At 42.2% G+C, this 19187-nt stretch overlaps 1 protein-coding gene across 5 annotated transcripts in view; it reads right to left on the bottom strand.

Annotated features, from left to right (window-relative positions):
- POU2AF2 (POU class 2 homeobox associating factor 2) overlaps positions 1-19187 on the bottom strand; it is a 487862-nt gene that overhangs the window by 404094 nt on the left and 64581 nt on the right. For 4 of the 5 annotated variants that reach the window (XM_053900520.1, XM_053900525.1, XM_053900522.1 and 1 more), the window contains exon 2: positions 5636-5759. The gene's annotated coding sequence lies outside the window, so the exon portion shown is untranslated. Of the gene's footprint in view, positions 1-5635; positions 5760-17046; positions 17280-19187 lie in introns of those variants that run through there. The other variant, XM_053900521.1, reaches the window with a different exon arrangement.

Below are 19187 nucleotides of genomic sequence, written 5' to 3' on the forward strand. Positions count from 1 at the left end.
GAGACAGAGGTGTCCACAGTTTTCTGCCGGAGGCAGTGTTAAACTGAAGAACCGCATGTGACAGGAGACAAATAAGGGAACAAGTCCAAGCTCAAAAAACCCACTGTGTTCCAACATACATTTAGTGGAACATATGTGTATGTGGTGGCTAGAACACTGTTCTGAGAGTCAGAGGACTTGAGTCTTAGTCCCAACTCTGCCACCAAAGAGCTTCCTAAGCTTAGACAAGCATCTCATTGTGTTCTTTGTAAAATAAGCAAAAGGGAGAGATCATTTAGGACCCTGCCCACTCCTCCTCAACACACAGGAAAACAAGTTAAGAATCTGTTTAAAGCAGAAATTAATCACCTTGCTTGTGTATTCTCAAACGTGTAAAAAGGTAGCAAAGACAATTCAGTGTACTGAAGTCTTCAAAGAATCGCTAGAGAAATCTGGCAAAATCCCACCCGCTCTGTATCGCCTTCACTGCTATTACTAACTCACTTCAGGGGGTGCCTGGGTGGTTCAGTTGGTTAAGCGTCCGACTTGGGCTCAGGTCATGATCTCGCCATTTGTGGGTTCAAGCCCCACGTCGGGCTCTGTGCTGAGAGCTCAGAGCCTGGAGCCTGCTTCAGATTCTGTGTCTCCCTCTCTCTGCCCCTCCCCTGCTCGGGCCCTCTTGCTCTCTCCCCCCCCCCTCAGAGAATAAATAAACATTTATAAACATTTTTAAAATAAACAACATTTTTAAAAATAAAAAAAACCAATTTCACTTCAAGCTGTGTGGCGGTAAACCGGAACCTGGTGTCACAAAATGCAATTACTTACCCTCCCCATAGCATATCCCTACTGGGCGCAATTGGGTCTGCACACTGGGACATGGAGGCTTCTTCCAACTACGGAGTGAACCACTGGTGGGGTCATGTTCTCAGGGAAACTAATTTTCCCTTCGGCAGGTCTACCCCACGGAAACCGTGGCCAGCATCAGCGGACGTGAACGCTGCGACAGGACTGTACTCAGGCCCAACCTCGGTGCACCCGTCCGGTCTGAGATGGTCCAAATAGAGCTCAGCGTCTCCCTTCCCACCCCCACATCCTCCTGCCGTCCTACAACACGCCATGGAAAGGACTGAGGAAGACAATGTGTATTTCTTTTTCTTCCTGACAAAAATACATTCACATCATGTTTTAAAGTCTTCAGAGAAGTTTTCATATGCTTGTCTCATTTAATCCCCACACGGATGAGGTAAGTGGTATTTTTACCCCTTTGCATAGACAGAGAAATTCAGACTTGGAGGATTGTGTAGCTTGTCGCAAATGACAGAGCCCGCAAATGGGGCATCCTGACCAGCAGTCACTAATGGCGCTAAGATGTGTCAAGTTCTCTTACTGCTGGGTCCAAACAACAGTGTTTACTAAATGCCTAGCGGGCTTTATAGTAGACGGTCACAAACTGCTTTTAACATAAGCAAGAACAGAGTTTGAATACCAGCTCCGTCCCTTGCTAATCTTATAACATGGGTTGCATTACTCTTTTCTTCATTCATTCAGCAATAGTTACTAGGTGCCCTCTGTGCCAGGTGCTGTCCTAGGCTCTGGGAACACAGCAGCGGACAAAATGGGCAGGGGCATCATTCTTGGGGGCTTTAGAGTGAGAGGGGGGAGAGCAAACTAGATGTACTACCAAAATAGTTGCAGGGAGATAAATGCCATGAAGAAAATGATACACAGGAAGGTGACAGAGAACAATTTGGGGGAAGAAAATGCTAATTTAAATAGAATAGTGAGGGAAGGCCTCTTTCAAGATATGGGATTTGACCTGCAATCCGATTAACAAAAACAATCTAGGCATTTGAGGAATCCAGGGCCAAGGGAAAAGAAAGTCCAGAGGCTCTAAGGCACGATTAATTTGGGGTTTCACACAAAAAGAAGCCCCTTGAGACTAGAGCATAGAGAAAGAAGGAAAGGAACGACAGAAATAAGTTGGGCCATATTATAGAGAGCATGGAGGCCAAAGTAAGGAGGCTGGATTATTCTAATCACAACAGGAAGCCACTAAATTTTTTAAGCATAAGAGTAACATTATCTGATTTATATTAACCGCTCATAATACAACTTTCCTAAGCCTGAATTTCCTCAACTGCAAAATTCTTTTTTTAGGTTTGTTTTATTTATTTATTTATTTATATAAAATTTAAAAAGTTTTTTTTAATGTTTATTTATTTTTGAGAGAGTGAGAGACAAAGTGCAAGTGGAGGAGAGGCAGAGAGAGAGAGAGACAGACAGACACAATCTGAAGCAGGCTCCAGGCTCCCAGCTATCAGCATAGAGCACAACGCAAGGCTCGAACCCAAGAGCTGCGGCCTCATGACCTGAGCTGAAGTCAGACACTTAACCAACTGAACCACCAGGCACACCCATCTGCAAAATTTTTATAATGATAGTAGCTACTTGATTGTTTTGTTGAGAAAACTCAATTTGGCCAATGACAGTTCAATATCTAATAGCTCCTTTTCTTCTTCTTCTTCTCCTCCTCCTCTTCCCCCTCCCCCTCCTCTCCCCCTCCCCTTCTCCTTCCCCTCTCCCTCCTCCCTCTCCTCCACCTCTCCCTCTTCTCCCTCCACCTCCTCCTCTCCCTCCTCCCCCTCCTCCTCCTTCTTCTTCTGGTTATGGTTATGGTTATGGTTATGGTTATGGTTATGGTTATGGTTATGGTTATGGTTATGGCTATGGTTAAGGGATGAGTGACATTTGAACTCCTAACAAGGAGCATAATAATCAGAATACACCATGTAATACTCATAGCATACACTAAAGGTATAAATTGCATATAGACACACAGGTTTCTAGACGACTTCAGGCTGCAAATTCTGGAGGCATTTGCTGCTTTGTGACTCGGCCTTATTCCCTGGGAGAGGAAGTGGGGAACATAAACTGTTTCAGCAGAGGGTATCTTGTTCTCTTCCCTCCAGCTGTTTCTTCTCTCAGGTGGGTCTCCAGAAGCCTCTCTGGCTTAGTTCTCCATTCCCCATTCATGGTTGTGGCAAAAACTGTTTGCTATCCACCAACCATTTCCTCTCTTCCTGGCATCATGAATGGGTGGGTTGCCTTTCCCAGCCACTGTTGGCCACTTAGCAGTAAGCCTGGACACTGAATGTGACCAGAGGTGATTTGTATCACTTCCCGGTCAGCCTAGCCTGTAAAATCCTCTTATGTAATATCCCCTATGCTCTTTCCCCTTACCCTGGCCAGATATGTATGTCCGGGACAATGATGGAAAGTATGTATTAAAGGGGGTGGATCCTCCATCAACCTTGGCCCCTAAGTCATTTGCAGAACACAGTCCTCGGACCCACCTGGAACTATCTGCGCTTCGCTACATGCTGTAGCAGACTGAAGAACAAGTCTGAGGTAACAGTCCTGCATTCCATTTCTACAGTCTTGTTATATTAAAAATCGCCAGTGTTTGTGGCCTAGTTTCTGAAAATACATGGTTCTTGACAGAAAGCCTTCCACGGGCACTCATAAGACCCTGAAGGGTCTTCTCTGGTTTGATGGCATATTTTTCACTTTCCAGCCACATCTATCCATCAGCTTCTCTCTTAGATAGCAGCATAAAAGTTGCTATAGATTTGTATCTAGTTCAGTGATGAGTATCCAGAAAGGGGACACGGAACCTCTATTTAGGGACCTTCAGCCACAAATTTAACTCCTCCATGGAATTATTTTAGGTTCAGCCTACTCTGTTCTCAGTGCACTGTGCTTCCCTCAGCAGGGCTGTATTTTTGGTGTGTCTGTCTCCTCCCCACGGCTCCCGAGGGTACATTCAATGTCTAGTGCAGCTTTGTGTCCTCAATACCTACCCGGCGACTGGTCCCGAGGAGGTGCTTAGGGATTGCATTAATAGTGGGGGGAGGGTGTTGTGGTTTTTCTAAACTTACTGATTAGACACAGACGTTAGACTCTATTGCACTAGCAGGTATCATTAACCAACATCCAACAAGTAACTACAAGCAATGTCTTAAACTCACTTCGGGAATGTTCCCAAGGCAACAGTTCTCAGTCACCAGGGCACCCACCGAAGCTTCAGAGCAGTGCTATGATATCTACATCCTGTCCACAGTGCTTTCCTCTGAATCACGAGCGGTATGTGGAGGCAAGGACAGTGGCAGCTTATGATAAACACTCATGCACTTCCTGGCCTGCCTTCAGAGCTAACAAGGGAGGTGTGTGTTTCCCATCTTCCCCTGGGTACAGGGCTAGGCTCCCGACATGTTACAGGATCAATTAAAATCGAGAACTGGCCTTGTTCACATTTTTAAAGACTTTTTGGCTCTCCAGCAGTCTTGTTAGATTTGGGCAAGCGGAGAAGAAATCACCATGATTCTGTTCACTGCAATTTTGTTGTTGTTGTTTCAAATTTGAAAATGTCAGAAGGAAGTGGTAGGGACCTTGAGAAAAAGTGATCCAGTGGATAAGGGCAAAGGCGGGAGTTTGAGAGATCCAGATTGGAATTCAGATGCAACGCTTGCTAGCTTTTGAACCTCAGTACCTTGTTTAAACTGTCCGAGCCTCAGTTTTTTCATCTGCAATTGGAAAGTGAAAATAGTACCCACTTCAAAGGATTGCTGATAAGAAAGTGAGATCATGTATATGCTTAGCACCGTGCCTATCATGTAGTAAGTAATCTATACACATATTAACTATTAACATAGAACTATAACATAGAACTATTAACATATTAACTATAACATATTAACTATATTGGGGCTTTTTTGTGATTATCTTGTCCCTTACTTTTATAATTGAGTAAACTGAGTCCTGGAGAGATTAAATAATTTAAGCAACTAATTAGGAGCAGAGCAACTGCAATAAATCAGATTATTCTGAGCCTCACTCTGGGGGTCTGCCTATTACAGCACTGGATTTATTCTCGTGCCCCAGGATCTCGATGAAATGCTCCCCTGATTTGGAATACAATTTCCATTTCCTTGCAAGACTTTCAAACCAATTGTCAGGAGAGAGAGTCTTCCTGCCTTCAAGGAGGTCATAACGTAAGCACAATCTGAAACCTTTCCAGGTAGATGGAAATAGAAGATACTCAGATCACATACTGAGTTGGAAAAACAGATGTTCTAACATTGTTTCCAAGATAATGTCCTTAGGAAGAGGCTGCAGATAATTTGGAATCTTTCTAATAAATCTTGAAGATGAAGAAAGTAGACACTCAAGCCAAGTGAAAAAAAATCAAGGGATGCTAAGATCAGAGCTCGGCTCCACCCTCTGGGAGGAGTGTGGAGGAAAGCCCGAGGAGGGATGATACCCCTTACAGGTGAGAAAACCAAGAGGTGGGGTACTCACACACCACAGAAGTCTCAGAATGAATTCACACCCAACGTGTCCTTATATGAATTATTTTACCCAGTTCCTCACCATGCTTCAACCTGTTCCTTCTGTCCTTGACTCTGTGGGTGGTCTTTCCAGTCTCCTGTCCCCCAAGCTAGAAATCTTGGCTTCACCCTCCACTCTTCCTTCTCCTTTGCACCAAGCCATCGACAAATTCTGTCTTTCCAACCAAACAAACTCAATCCAGATTTGGAAACTGGCCCCACCTCTTATCTCCACCGCCATTGCCCTATCAGAACATGGGCTTTACCTGTTGGAGATACTCCAGTGGCCTCCTGTCTCACTCTCCTCTCTTCTAGAAGACATCAGAGTATAGCAACTGATACAGAAAGTCAGCCATCCTTCAGTCTGGTCATGCATTTGCTTCAGTACTTCTGTTTCAAATGGAAAAAAAAAAAACAGACATAAATAGGGCAATTAGCACCATAGAGTGTGAGATCTGTCAGCCACTAAATCAGTGAGAAAGTTTTGTTTTGTTTTTGAGTAATAAACATCTATATCTGATTATGGAAGAGAAGCTTAGGTTTATTTTTTAATCTGCAGGAATAACTAAACATTTTGAGATTAAGAATTCTCCAGCTCCTTCTACACTTTATCTCCTAATACAATAATGAAGACATTTTAGGGTTTTCATGTGGAATGAGAATGAATTAATTGGATAATAAGCCTGAAAGAAAGATGAAACATCTCTCTTTCAAGTGTTTACTTAGCGCCTCCTACATACTGAACTCTCTCACAGTCAGGTACTATAACTGTGGCAAAAGAATTTTAAGACCTGGTCCCTGCTCTGAAGGACAACATAATCTCGTCCTGTGATAAAATGAAAACACATGATACCACTAGAGAATAACACAAGTTACCATTTGGTAGTATTAAGTGCAAAAAAATAAATAGATAGATAAAGTCCCAGAACAGGACATGAAACTAATCCGCGAACAACTTGTTCTAGCCTCATAATGCTGCATATTTCCAGAACATTAAAATTTGGTTCAGTCTATTTTTAAATGCTTTGTCAAGTTTCAAGGTCGTTTCAGGTGAGCACTGTTACCCGTTATTTCAAAATGTTGCACATCATCATCCCCCAAATATGTAGAATTTCCTAGAATTTAGCTTGTATTGTTTTCAAACCATCTGTTCTAGTGCAGTCAGATATTGGAAGAAATATACATCTTCAGAGTCATGACTATTGGCTATAAGGCCACCAGAGATGCTTTAAATTTTTTTTTTTTAACGTTTATTTATTTTTGAGACAGAGAGAGACAGAGCATGAACGGGGGAGGGTCAGAGAGAGGGAGACACAGAATCTGAAATAGGCTCCAGGCTCTGAGCCGTCAGCACAGAGCCCAACGCGGGGCTCGAACCCACGGACAGTGAGATCCTGACCTGAGCCGAAGTCGGACGCCCAGCCGACTGAGCCACCCAGGCGCCCCCAGAGATGCTTTAGTAAACTGAATTTTTTTCAAAATCAATTTTCTTTTTCTTATTAGTAAAGTAACCCATTTTGTGTAGATGTTTCTGCTACCCGTTGTTTGTTTTTACTGCCAATCTCTCATTATTTCCATACATTTGCCTTTTCACACCAATGAAAACTTTCCTCCATGCACTGATGATAATAAGAACATTTAATGGCTTCCCTTTGAGAGGCTTCTAAGTACGAACCCCAGGCTAAGGGCTTTGTATGCCATATCCGTGCCTAATCCTTACAACACTCTGCAGGATAGGTGTTAACTAGCATAATTTTACAGATGAAGAAACTGAGGCTTAAAGAGGAAAGAGGCTTCAAGTAGAGGAAACTAGGACTGAACCAGAGCCTGTCTTTAACTGCTTCCTATCACCTCCATCTATTTACTCTCTGTAGCAAATGGTATAGATGTCAAAAGGACCGAATGACAAGGATGTGAGAGCAGTGTGACCAGCATCCCTAGGCACTACCATCTTCCAGCCCGAGGGCCATGAGCTTCTCCTCACGGAGGACAGCAGCTCTGTCCTCGGGTCCTGTTTGACTGGGTCCCAGGTACAAGATCCGTCCAGGGTCTGTCTTCGGATCCACGATGATGACGAGCCACAGAGCACAGCATGTGCTGTGATTACTTCTTGCTTTTAAAATGGCATCATTCATTTCAGAAAGGCTGGATTATACAATATGTTGGAAATTCATAACATTTCCTTCTGGAGTTGACACTGACCATTGGCTCAGATTTCTATAATCAGGTTCTGGCAGGGGGCCATGTTTTTAGAAGAAAAACAAATTCCTGTGAAAGCATTCAAAGTGGGATGATCACAGCAACCCTATGGCAATCACAGAACAGAAGGATGGAGCTTCTAAAATAGGTTGAAATGTATAAAATACACTGAAACTTCTAAAAGAGCCTGAAAGGCTTTGGAAGAAAAGTTCTGCATAAAATAAAAAATAAACATACGGCCAAAAGACTGTAATATGTATATACATAACTATTTATGTTAGCACATGAATGAAATACAGGGTACTGAGAATATATTTAATAGAAGCAAAAAACATGTACATAGACATCACCTTGGGCCCCTCGCACTTTCTGGGGAGATCCTGAGCAACGTAACAGGAGCCCAAATCCACAGCCTGGAGAGGCTCCAACGCCTCCTCTACATTTTCTATGACTTCTGGGACGTCCTTCATCAGGCCTTCCTCTACCCCTCCCTTTGTACTGCCTATATCCTGTCCACCCAGATTACAAAGTCCAGCCCCTGCAACATGTTCCCTGGACCTCCCACCCATACAAATCCACCGGTACCCAAGCATTGAAGATTTAACGACTTTATTGATGATGTAGGGATTATGAGGTTGAATTAATTTCAGCATCTCATGACCTCCAATATCACCCCTTCCCTCCTCTCTTCTTCCTCCTTCCTCTCCTACTGGATTAATAAGGGGATTCTTTTCTCTCACATGTAAAGAAATTCAACTTCTATCTCTCTATCTCAGTTCTCTCCTTCTCAAATAAATGCTGTGTCCTTCCTAAGAGGAACTAGAAAATACAATTGTCTCCATCTCTGTATGTATGTCCACTTACATTCACAATGCATGGAACCCATTCCTCTTCACAACAACTCTCTTACATATTTATGGGTCAGGACTCTGGTCTGCAAGGGGCAGAAACCAAGCTCACACTGGCAGAAGCATACAAAGGAATCTAAGGGCTCATGAAATTAAAAAGTCTAAGGGTGCTAACCACGGATGAAACTTGAAACAGGGACTCAACTGAGCCATCGGGGTCTCCCTACATCACACAGGTCTGCTTTCTTTCTAAGGCAGGTCCTCAACAGGTGGTGGTCCTTGAGATTCCGGTCTTAAGAAAAGTTCTACCCTACTGCTAGATCATTGTGAAGCCAATCACATAATGTTTATTTTTGCTTGGTGCCTAGTACACTGCCTGGAACATAATGAGAACCCAATAAATGTTAGTTGAATTCAATTATTTGTTTAATATTTATTCAGGGCCTATGTGTGTCCACCTTGAGAATGCAGCAGCACACCAGAGTCTCTGCTGTCATCTGGCTTTACGACTCTGCTGAAGGAGACAGGTAATAAACAAATCAGATAATTTCACACAGCAAAAAAGGGCTATGAGTAAATTAAACAAGGCAATATGATAGATGGTGACTAAGGTGTGACGGAGGGCTCCCTTAGACAGGGTTAGGGAAGGATTGCTTTGAAGAGGAAATATTTGACCCTACATCTGGATGGTGAGGAGCCAACTGTGTGGAAATAGAAAAGAATGTTCCAAGCAAAGACAGAAGCAGAGCAAAAGCCTTATGGCGGGAAGGAGTTTAGCAGGTCTGATCTATGAGACAGATGATCAGTGACACTGGCACATTCCATGTAAAGACAGTGCTATTACGTGAGGCCATGGAGGTAGGCAGTTCACAAGTCAGTGGGGCCTATAGTTCAAAAGGGGTCATTTGGATTTTATGCTGGTGCAGTGAGGACCTACTAGAAGATTCTATGCGAGAATGCTGTGATCTGACTTACTTTTTCATGGTAAAATACATATAACACAAAATGTACCATTTGCCGTCTTAATTTTCAAGTGTACAATTGTTGTGCAACCAATCTGCAGAACTTTTCCGTATCACAAAACTGAAACTATACCCACTAAAAAAACAAAAAACAAAAAACTCCTCCTGCCTCCCTCCCTCAGCCCCTGTGAACCACCATTGCACTTTCTGGCTCTATGAATGGGACCACTTTTGATACCTAATCTCATATAAATAGAATACTACGATATTTATCCTTTTGTGACTTATTTCACTTAGCAAAATGTCTTCAAGGCTCATCCTTGTTGCACCATGAGTCTGAATCAGAATCTCCCTCCTTTTAAGACTGAATAATATTCCCTTGTGTGTATATTTTGTTTATTCATCTCCTGATGAACACTTAACTGCTCCCACCTTTTAGTTATTGTGAATATTGCTGCTACGATCATGGGTGTGCAGATATCTCTTCAAGACCCTGCCTTCAATTCTTTGGGGTATATACTCAGAAGCGGAATTGCCGGAACATAAGTAACTCTGTTTCCAATTTTTGGGGACTGCCATGCTGTTTCTCATGGCGGGTGCATGATTTTTACGTTCCCACCAACAGTGCGTGAGGGTTTCAATTTCTCCATATCCTCACCACACCTGTTATTTTCTATTTTTCCACACTCATCCTAATGAACGTAAGCTGGGGTCTCATTGTGGTTTTCCTTTGCTTTTCCCTAATGGTTAATGAGATCGAGCAGCTTTTCATGTGTTTGTTGGCCTTTTGTATATCATCCCTGAAGATGTATCTTTTCAAATCCTTTGCCCATTTTTCAATTCAGTTGTTTGGTGTTTAGTTGTTGACTTGTAGGAGCTCTTCATATATATTCTGGATATTAACTCCTTATCAGATATATCATTTGCAAATATTTTCTCTCATTCTTGTAATTGCCTTTTATTCAGTTATGCCCTTTGATGCACAGGTTTTTAGTTTTAATGTAGTCCAACTTATCTGTTTTTTTTTTCTTTTGTTGTCTATGCTTTTGTCATACATATCCAAGAAATCACTGCCAAATCCAACGTCATGAGCTTTAACACTATTTTTTCTTCTAGGAATGTTATAGCTTTAGCTCTTACATTTGGTTCAACTTGCATTTTTAAAAGATCACTTTGACCCCCAGTGAGAAATGGACTGTAGAAAGGGAAGAATGGAGGTGGGAGTGATCAGTTAGGACACTCTTACCGTAGCAAGAGATGATGGCGACCTGGACCAGAATGGAAGAGTGATGGCTTAATCCAACTGTACAAACACTTATCGAGAGTCTTCTGCAAGGTAATAGCAACTGTTGAGGATAGCAGAGGCTGCTGGCTTCTTGCACAATATCCTCGGTCCTTCTCTTTACTATGAGACCCTCAATCCTGCTTATGATGTCAAAATGGGTGGATTGAAATATCTGCCCTCTCAGATTCCCTTACAGTCAGGGGAGGCCATGAGAAAAGTTCTGGCCTGTGACATCTAAATAGAAGTCTCGTAGAGATTTCTGGGCGAGTTTTGGCTTTCCCGATACAGGCATTATCCTTTCCTTTTTCTTTCCTTCTTCCTGAATAGAACATGAGGCTGGAGGCGGAGTGGCCATCTTGTTATCATGACTTAACAAGCATAAAAAAGGAAGCCATATGCTAAGGAAGACAGAGACGAAAGTTCACAGGATTCTGGGACACTGGAACTATCCTAGTCTCTACACCAGCCCTGTACTGCTTCGCCCGGGACTTCCTAATTCGCCAGGAAAACAAACCCCGACTTGGTTAAGCCATGAGAGTTGGAGCTCTAGGAACCAAACACAAGTCTAACTCCCACACAGACACAGTGCTAAGCACCTACACACCATATTTTTGGGGATCGTCAAAACAACTATATGAAGTAGGTACTAGTAGTTCCCATTTTATAGATGATAACACTGACACTTATACACAAAACTCTGTTCCATACGTGAGACACTGGGTGAACAATAAGAAAACACAGAAAAATCTAATTCATGAGCAACGGCATTAGAAGATCCAGACATCTCATGAATTATATACAAGTAGAAAAAAAAATAATAATTCAAAAGGAAAATGGACAACAATGATTGTCTTACTTGTCCGGCCAACCCCTACTCATCTTTAAGACCCAACAGAAATGCCCACTCCTCAGTGAGATCTTCTCAGAATCCCCCAGGTCTAAGTGTCAATGCCGTAGTCCTCCCTCCCCACAGAGCTCCCCCGGCAGTAATATTTGTTGTGTGTTCTTGTAATTGATGTGCTCACACGTCTGTCTCAACCACCAGCCTGTGAGCTCTTGAAAGGGAGGAACCAGGTCCCAGCCATTCAGCTCTTTCTACGGGCAAACACAAAATCTGGCACAATGGGTGGAGTGCATGGTTTTGAACTTGAGAGAACTAATGAACTCTTCATTAACAACATCTAAAGGTGATGCTTTCTGATTTTCAGACTGAGATCTCGGCAAACAATGAGGTGCTGTGAAGCAGCTTTGATAACGGGCAACAAATTACAAATGTAGGAAATTAATTATTAGGAGGAATCATGAGAGAGATAAATTGCAGTAAACGGAAAATTGCAACAATGCAAATCAGGGGCTTCCCTGAACTTATGTGGAACGACAATGTCTGCAGAAGTTACAGCAAAGGGAGCAGCGTCTGTCTCAGTTTGGTTTGGTTGTTAAATACCCGAGAACGTTTTTTTTAGCAGCTGCTAAAACTAAGACCAGAGTCATGAATGCCTTTTTGCTGTTCCTTTTCTTTTTCTTCTTTTCTTTTTCTTCTTTTCTTTTCTTTTATTTTCTTTTCTCCTTTTCTTTCTTTCTTTCTTTCTTTCTTTCTTTCTTTCTTTCTTTCTTTCTTTCTTTCTCTTCCTTCCTCCCTCCCTCCATTTCTTTTTCTTGCTTGCTTGCTTGCTTGTTTGCTTGCTTTCTGGGCAAGGTTTACAAAAATAAATATCTGAAAAACTTTATTTTATGACAGGCATTAAAGTTTAGATAAGGGCTCACACTAATCTTGTAGGAACATATTTGTGCTGTTTACTGGTAGATTATCAAAGCACAAACAACAAGATCCTAATAAAGCAATAACATCCCAGACATAAGGCAGGTGGGGTCCTGTCTTCAGCTCCACACCTTAGAGGCTACGTTCAGGCCTCTGCTATCGGCTCCTCTGCATGAGGCAAAAAGTCCACAGAGCCCGTGTCCCTACTTCCAGGTTCTTGGAACTCTAGAATTTCCTAAACCAATGGCCTCAATCCCACTTCTGGGGCCAGTTGCAGCTCTTTCTTGGGTCAGTTCTCCTGAGGGCAGACTGGGCTAGGCCCAAAGGACTGCCACCAAGTGGCTACTAGTGGCATGTGGGAGGTGAACAAGGCTTAAACATGAAGGAGGGACGTCCCCTTGTGTGCCCCCAAGGTCGCACAACTAGTGCCTGAGGCAGGGAGGAAGAGGGGCCACAGGCCTGTGCTATCTCTCTAAACAGTACAGAAAACCCCAAGCTGAGTAACTATGGTTAACTCAAACCTGGCCTCCCAAGTGCTTAGGGGGTACTTTTGTCCAAGTAGGAAGATAGAATGTCTTTTATCTAACTGTTTGTTATCCTGACTGTAACTTAAAAAATTAAGGGGTGTGCAATGACGAGTACCTAGACCCCTATTTATGCTCTCGCCCCAGGTGCTAATGTGAGCTATCAGTGAAGACAGAGACAGCAAATAAAATTGAGAGGGGAAATCACACACAAAAGACTAACAGTTTTAAAGCCTTTTGCTATAAATTCACAATCAACGTGAGCTCTGGGATGGGAAGGACTTCAGAGCCTGCCTAAGAGCCCATGACACAAAATAGATGCTCATTAAACATTTGTGGAGTAAATTAACAAGGAACAAACGTGTTCACTGCACGTTCTGTTTGACAACCAACACTAGAAGTAAGGTCACCGTGACCAGCACCACCTTCCCCTTACCTTCCCCCCCTCCCCAGGATGCTAGGCTCCACTGCACCTCCCCACGCCGTTAATGGCATTTCCATTCTCTTAACGTCCAAGCCTGACACCTCGGCAGTATCCCTGAGTCCTCCCTTCATTCTACCTCACCCTTAGCCAATCAGCAGCCTCCACCACTCATTCCCAGTCCCTGCTCATCCCCAAAATTAATGTAGCCATCTCCACTTAGCTCCCTCCCTTAGAGGGAAACCCATTATATGTGACAACAACGTACTATTTGGGCTTCCCCACAGCACCCAGCACAGGGCCTCACACCCAAGTGGCACCGAGGAAAGTTGTGTTGACTATTCACGGAATGAATCTGGGATGCCGTGGAACCTTTTCAAAACAGTTTTGTGTTCCTGAGGTCCACACCAATACTCTGTGTGAAGAGTGTGGGCTCTGGAGATGGGCTGCCTGGGTTCGTATCCCTGCTCTGCTGCTCCCTGCCTGTGCCATCTTGCACAAATCCAACTCAGCCTCCTCTGGAAAATGGAAACGATAATACCTTCCCCATAGGGTCAGGCTGGGAATTGAGTGAGTTCATACGAGTAATGGGAAAAGCCCTCAGAACTGTGCCAGCCAGGCACAGAGTAAGCATTAGATACAGGGTAACTCATATTTTTTATTTTCTTTTAACTTCTCAACAACCTTACTTGGTAGGTACTGTTGCCCCATTTTATAGCTAGGGAAACCAGTTCCTGGTGGACTCCAGTGAAGTATCGGGCGTCACAGAGCTGGTGTGGTGTGGCAGGATCAAAATATGAACCAAAGTCAACCCACCCCAGCCCTACGGCGACCGACGCCCCCACCTACACTGTTGCAGCCCACAAGGCGGTCACTAACGCCCAGTGACTCAGGGTGACAGTAACAATGGTACAGACACCACGCAGGTGCAAACACATCAGCCCAACTGCCCTGTGGTTTGACGCTCTGGGAATAGGGAAGCACGGCTGGGGTAATTCCTCAAATCACACAGCCCTTTTGAGTCAGGCCTGGGAATAAATGTGGACTGAATATTTGCTTCCATGATCCTTCAGGTCTGCCCCATTGCTTCCTCTGGCACCAGGAACACAATGCCTGGAGTGCCGGATTCTGTTGCACAACACGCCCCTTGGGCTATATAAAGAGCCACAGGGCAGCTGTAGGAAAAGAAATTGGAGGTTTTGCAATGTGTACCATGACAGTTTAGCACTTAATAGTTTTAGCAGCATGAGGCTGGCTAAGAATCCAGCAGGCACTCAATAAATACCTGGGAGCTTGCCTGCTTGACAGAACATTCCCACCCTGGACAACTAGCCACATCATTGCTTGTGAAAACCACCTCTGTTCCACCCCTCCGTCGCCTCCCCACCCATGACAAATTAAGCCTTTAATCAAAGAGCCAAAGAAAGTGGAAGAAGCTGTTTTTGTCCATATATGAGGTTTTAAGCTCTCCAAATCTCAAGGCTCTGACATACTGGGTTTGTGTTAAAAAAAACTCTTTTGAAAAACATATGCACTGCATACCCCGTAACAGGGAATCGTACCAGGATATCACAGTAATGATTCCTGATGCCAGGAAAAAGCAAAAATGAGTAGACCACAAAAGAAAGGACTCTAGAATATATTCAGGTCATTCATTGGCTTGATGGGGCGTTCTTTCTTAGATTCTTTTTAAATCTTAATTTCATGTCAGGTGCTTCAAGGTTATTTTACTGTAATATTACAATTTCTTATTTTCAAAAATTTTCATTAACCATTGAATCCTCTCCGTTTTGGATACTTTGGTAAATCAAATTTAGCAATTTCTTTAAGGTCAAATCTTCAGGAATAGGCTGTCACTGAAGTAATAGTAACCAAAAGCTAAATTAATCCAAATTGAAATCGTAGCATTAAACAAGAAATTTGGTTCAGTTTTTCTAAAGAGAAAGGAAATAACTAGAAAAGCTTTATCCTCCTGAGTACTATGCTTAGGTGAATTATGCAAATGACAACAAAACAGGCCAACATAAGAGAATTGTTTTTCAAAACAGAGTATTTCAAGCTATACATCATAGTTCAATGACAGGTCATGAAATCAATTTGGTAGGTCACAGATAGCATTCTTTTCAAAAAGGAAATAGATTAATGTAAAAATAATACAGCATTGCAGCTGGTAAGTACAGGTTTGCAAAAGCTTTCTTTCAACTATTTATATGGGTGTGTGTGTGTGTGTGTGTGTGTGTGTTGGTAAATGGTTTGCAATATAAAATGTATCTTTTTACTGGGGGTTGCTATAAAAGGGGTTGAAGACTCCTCGAGCATATCTTGGAGTCAACACATCTGCCCAGTCCTCTATACCGTGTACATCTATAGATCAGTACACTCAACAAATGTTTCTCGAATGCCTTGTGTAAGAATTAACAGCCCTGCTCATGACCCCGCACCATTCACCATCCTACAGTAAATTTCAACATGGATCAAAATGGAAAGGGTATCAGAGTTAATTCCCAAGTAAACAAAAAAATTAAATTAACTAGAAAACACCATTGTTCAAACACACTGGTTGTTATTTATAATCACCCTTTGGAAACTTGAAACTGAAAACTACTTCCTTAGCTTTTTTTTTTTTTCCCCATCCTGTGCACACACTGATAAGTTATTGCAGGGCAAGGAGTGTTTGGGGAGGATATGAGTTAGCATAGCATTTTTCATTCAAGGGGGAAAAATGTTTGTTTTGAGAAGAAATGTCATGTAAAAAATTATTCAGTTTCAAAACTTTTAAGCAGTGTATGGTTTCTGAAGCTTGATGGTGTCTCTTTTGGCCTAATTTCCCAGTCTATTTAAATACTATGAACTTTAATCATTACTTAAAAATTTGCTTTCAAGAAAAATTCCACCTCAATTACGTCAATTCACTGTCATGAACTTTTTAGAAAGAATTTCTTTGGTCTGTAGCTTAGAACAATACCCAAACTCATTGATCCTAGAAGATTCTGCATTTGTGGGGGCTTTGCTCAAAAAGTTAGTAGTATAACTCGGATGGTTGTTAAACTTTTAAGTATCACTTCAGTGTTTAAAATTTTAAATCATTTTGGGTACCTTAAGTACTTTAGAGAAATATCTCACACAGGATAAGCTCTGAATAAACGTTGATTAAGTAAGTGCACAGCAATCAAGTAATTGCATAAAAAAATTGCTAAAACATACAGAGCCTCTGCTGTGTGCCAGGAACTGGGTTAAGCACTTTACATGTGTTAGCCCATTTAATCCTGACAAAGTGTGGAAGTAGATATAATGGAGCATTATGCCCATTATAGAGACGAAATACACTTTCTCAAGGTCTCACAGCTGGTAAGTGGCAGAATAGGATCTGGGATTTGAGAAGGAAAATGAAATTCAACTGTAGGCTCAAATTTCAACAATCTTAAGAGAAATCCTTTGAAATGCTTTGCCCTTATGAGCCTTTCCACCCCACCCCCAAGACCAGAACTCTTTGCTACTCCTTTTTGGAGTCTCTGAGGAACTGGATATATATACACTTCATATATATATGAGAGAGAAAATCTTGTTCATAGTAAAGGTAAAATGATGAGGGGGTTTTGCAACTATGAGAGCATAGGAGGCCTATGAGGCTATGCCACTGATCTGCTCAAGGCAATTTCCCTCCCTCATACTCACACACCTGACACTTAGGTGTCCTGGATCTGTCAGTCAAGTTTCTCTTCTGCTGGGAACCTGCAGACCTGCCCCTGCCAAGGGAGGCAGAGCTGGGCTGTTCTCTGCAAAGCACTGGCTGCCAGTTGAATCAATGGTGGGTAAAGTGGACGAGAAACCCACTAGGTGCATTAATTCAAAGAGCCTCACCCAACAAAGGTAGTAACGGTGAGCCAAGCTAGCCGAGCGAAGTTTCTCCGGGATTTGACCTGGAAAGAATGAGAAGGGAATGGAGAAGAATGTGCAAAGAAACTAAGACAAGAGGGAAACTATACAATAGGCCACAAGAGAGAAACAAGGAGATGAAAAAGACTCTAGAACTGGTTTTCTGTTCTGGCTCCAATCCATGCATAGTCATACATTTAATTTTTTAAAAAATTATAAATGACTCTTTTTTCCTTAAGGTACTCACTAAGTTTCTTCTCCTAACCAACCCATTTAAACTCTCACTGTGGATATGAAACACAGAATTAAAACCATAGATACTACTCCATGAGCATCTATTAACAATGATCTCATATTAACTGTGTCACCCAGATTTTGTCAAAGGTTGAGAAAGGTCTGTGCTTTTTCCAGTGCGTTCCTGGTATATGTAAAAATGTCAAAACACCTTTAGGCAAGTCATAGAAAAGTTAAAGCTTCCCAGTGGACCTTTTATTCTTCGGTCCTGTCAGTGGATCTCTCTGTGACCAAATAAACCTCATCCAAAGATCAGAACAAAACTCAGGCCTTGAGGCTCTACATGAACGTGAAGCCAAATAGTCCTTTTTTTCCTGCCACTCTGCTAAACCTTGGAACTGTTTTAGGAAGGAGAGGGCAGAGCCCAAACAGAAGGGAAGGGGACACAGGACGGATGTGCAGGGCACAGGGATGTTTGTCCCAGTTCATCTCCGCAGCCTCTGAGCAACAGTGCTGAGAGCCCATGAGAAAGACAAGGTTAGGGAGGAAGAAAGAACACATAATAAACATCGGGGGAGCGACAAGAAGAGGGCAAAATTAAACTGCTCACTTCACATTTTTGCCTAGGGTCTAGTTCTGATCACACAAACACTTTTGCCTTGGGTTTCAGTCTCGTGACACTAAACCTTAAAACACAAATCTCGTAACGTCAACATCATGCTTTATAGTTTACAAAGACTTTCACTCACCATGCTTAATTCTTATAACCATCAAAGTGGGACAATATTGTTAATAACTCTGTTATTTTACAGATAAAATAGAGGCCAATGCTATAAATTTTGGACAACACAGGGAGAAGCCAACTCCAAATCCAGGAATCTTTTCCAATATGCCACTCTGGACACAGGTGGATGAAAAGCTTCCCCCAGGCATCACCTCCGTCTTTGCCCATCCATTGAGACCAAGATAGAAGAAAAATGAAAATACTAATTTTCTAGAATATAGAACCTTGATTCAATATAAATGGACGTTTCTGCTACAGTTATTTTATATCCAGGATGCTGTAAGGATTTACCTTCAGATGACTCCATCCCGTCTTAGTGTCCAACTATATATAGCCCTTGTTATTTTGACACAAAAATGAATATTTCATTTACGCAAGCTGATTGAAAAGGGTAACGCCCTATATGGGTTGCCCTACTTAAAAAGAGATTCTTTATGCTTTCTTGAGGTTAAAAATAGCTTGATTTTGCAGCAAAAGCCTAATACCGCACATCCGACATAGAAAGTGTATCTGATTATGTCCCAGAACTGGTCTTTCTCACTCTCTCTAGTCTGTTATTTTCTTTCAGGCTCCCTACCAAACCTCACAAATTCTTGATACAAAACAAATAATTTTATGTTTTTTTCATTTTTGGTTGAATCTCTGTAAAAATGTGTGGAATTTTTACCAAACGGAATGACTGCTAGCATATATTCATGAATGCGTGGTTTATAAGATGTTTGTATAAGCACCACATAACTAATAACACCCAGAAATTACTATTATTCCCTTTGTATAAATGTTGCTACTCAGAATCAGAAAAGTTTAGTAACTTTCCCAAAAGTTTCACAGTGGTTAGTGGCAGACCTAGAATCAGAACCCAGAATAGTGTGCTCAGTCTCTTTTCAACATTCTGCACTGATTTCTGTATCAATAGGAAATTCAGA

Source organism: Panthera pardus, unplaced genomic scaffold, assembly GCF_024362965.1.
Source record: "Panthera pardus isolate Hobbes unplaced genomic scaffold, ASM2436296v1 HiC_scaffold_12, whole genome shotgun sequence".
NCBI lineage: Eukaryota > Metazoa > Chordata > Mammalia > Carnivora > Felidae > Panthera > Panthera pardus.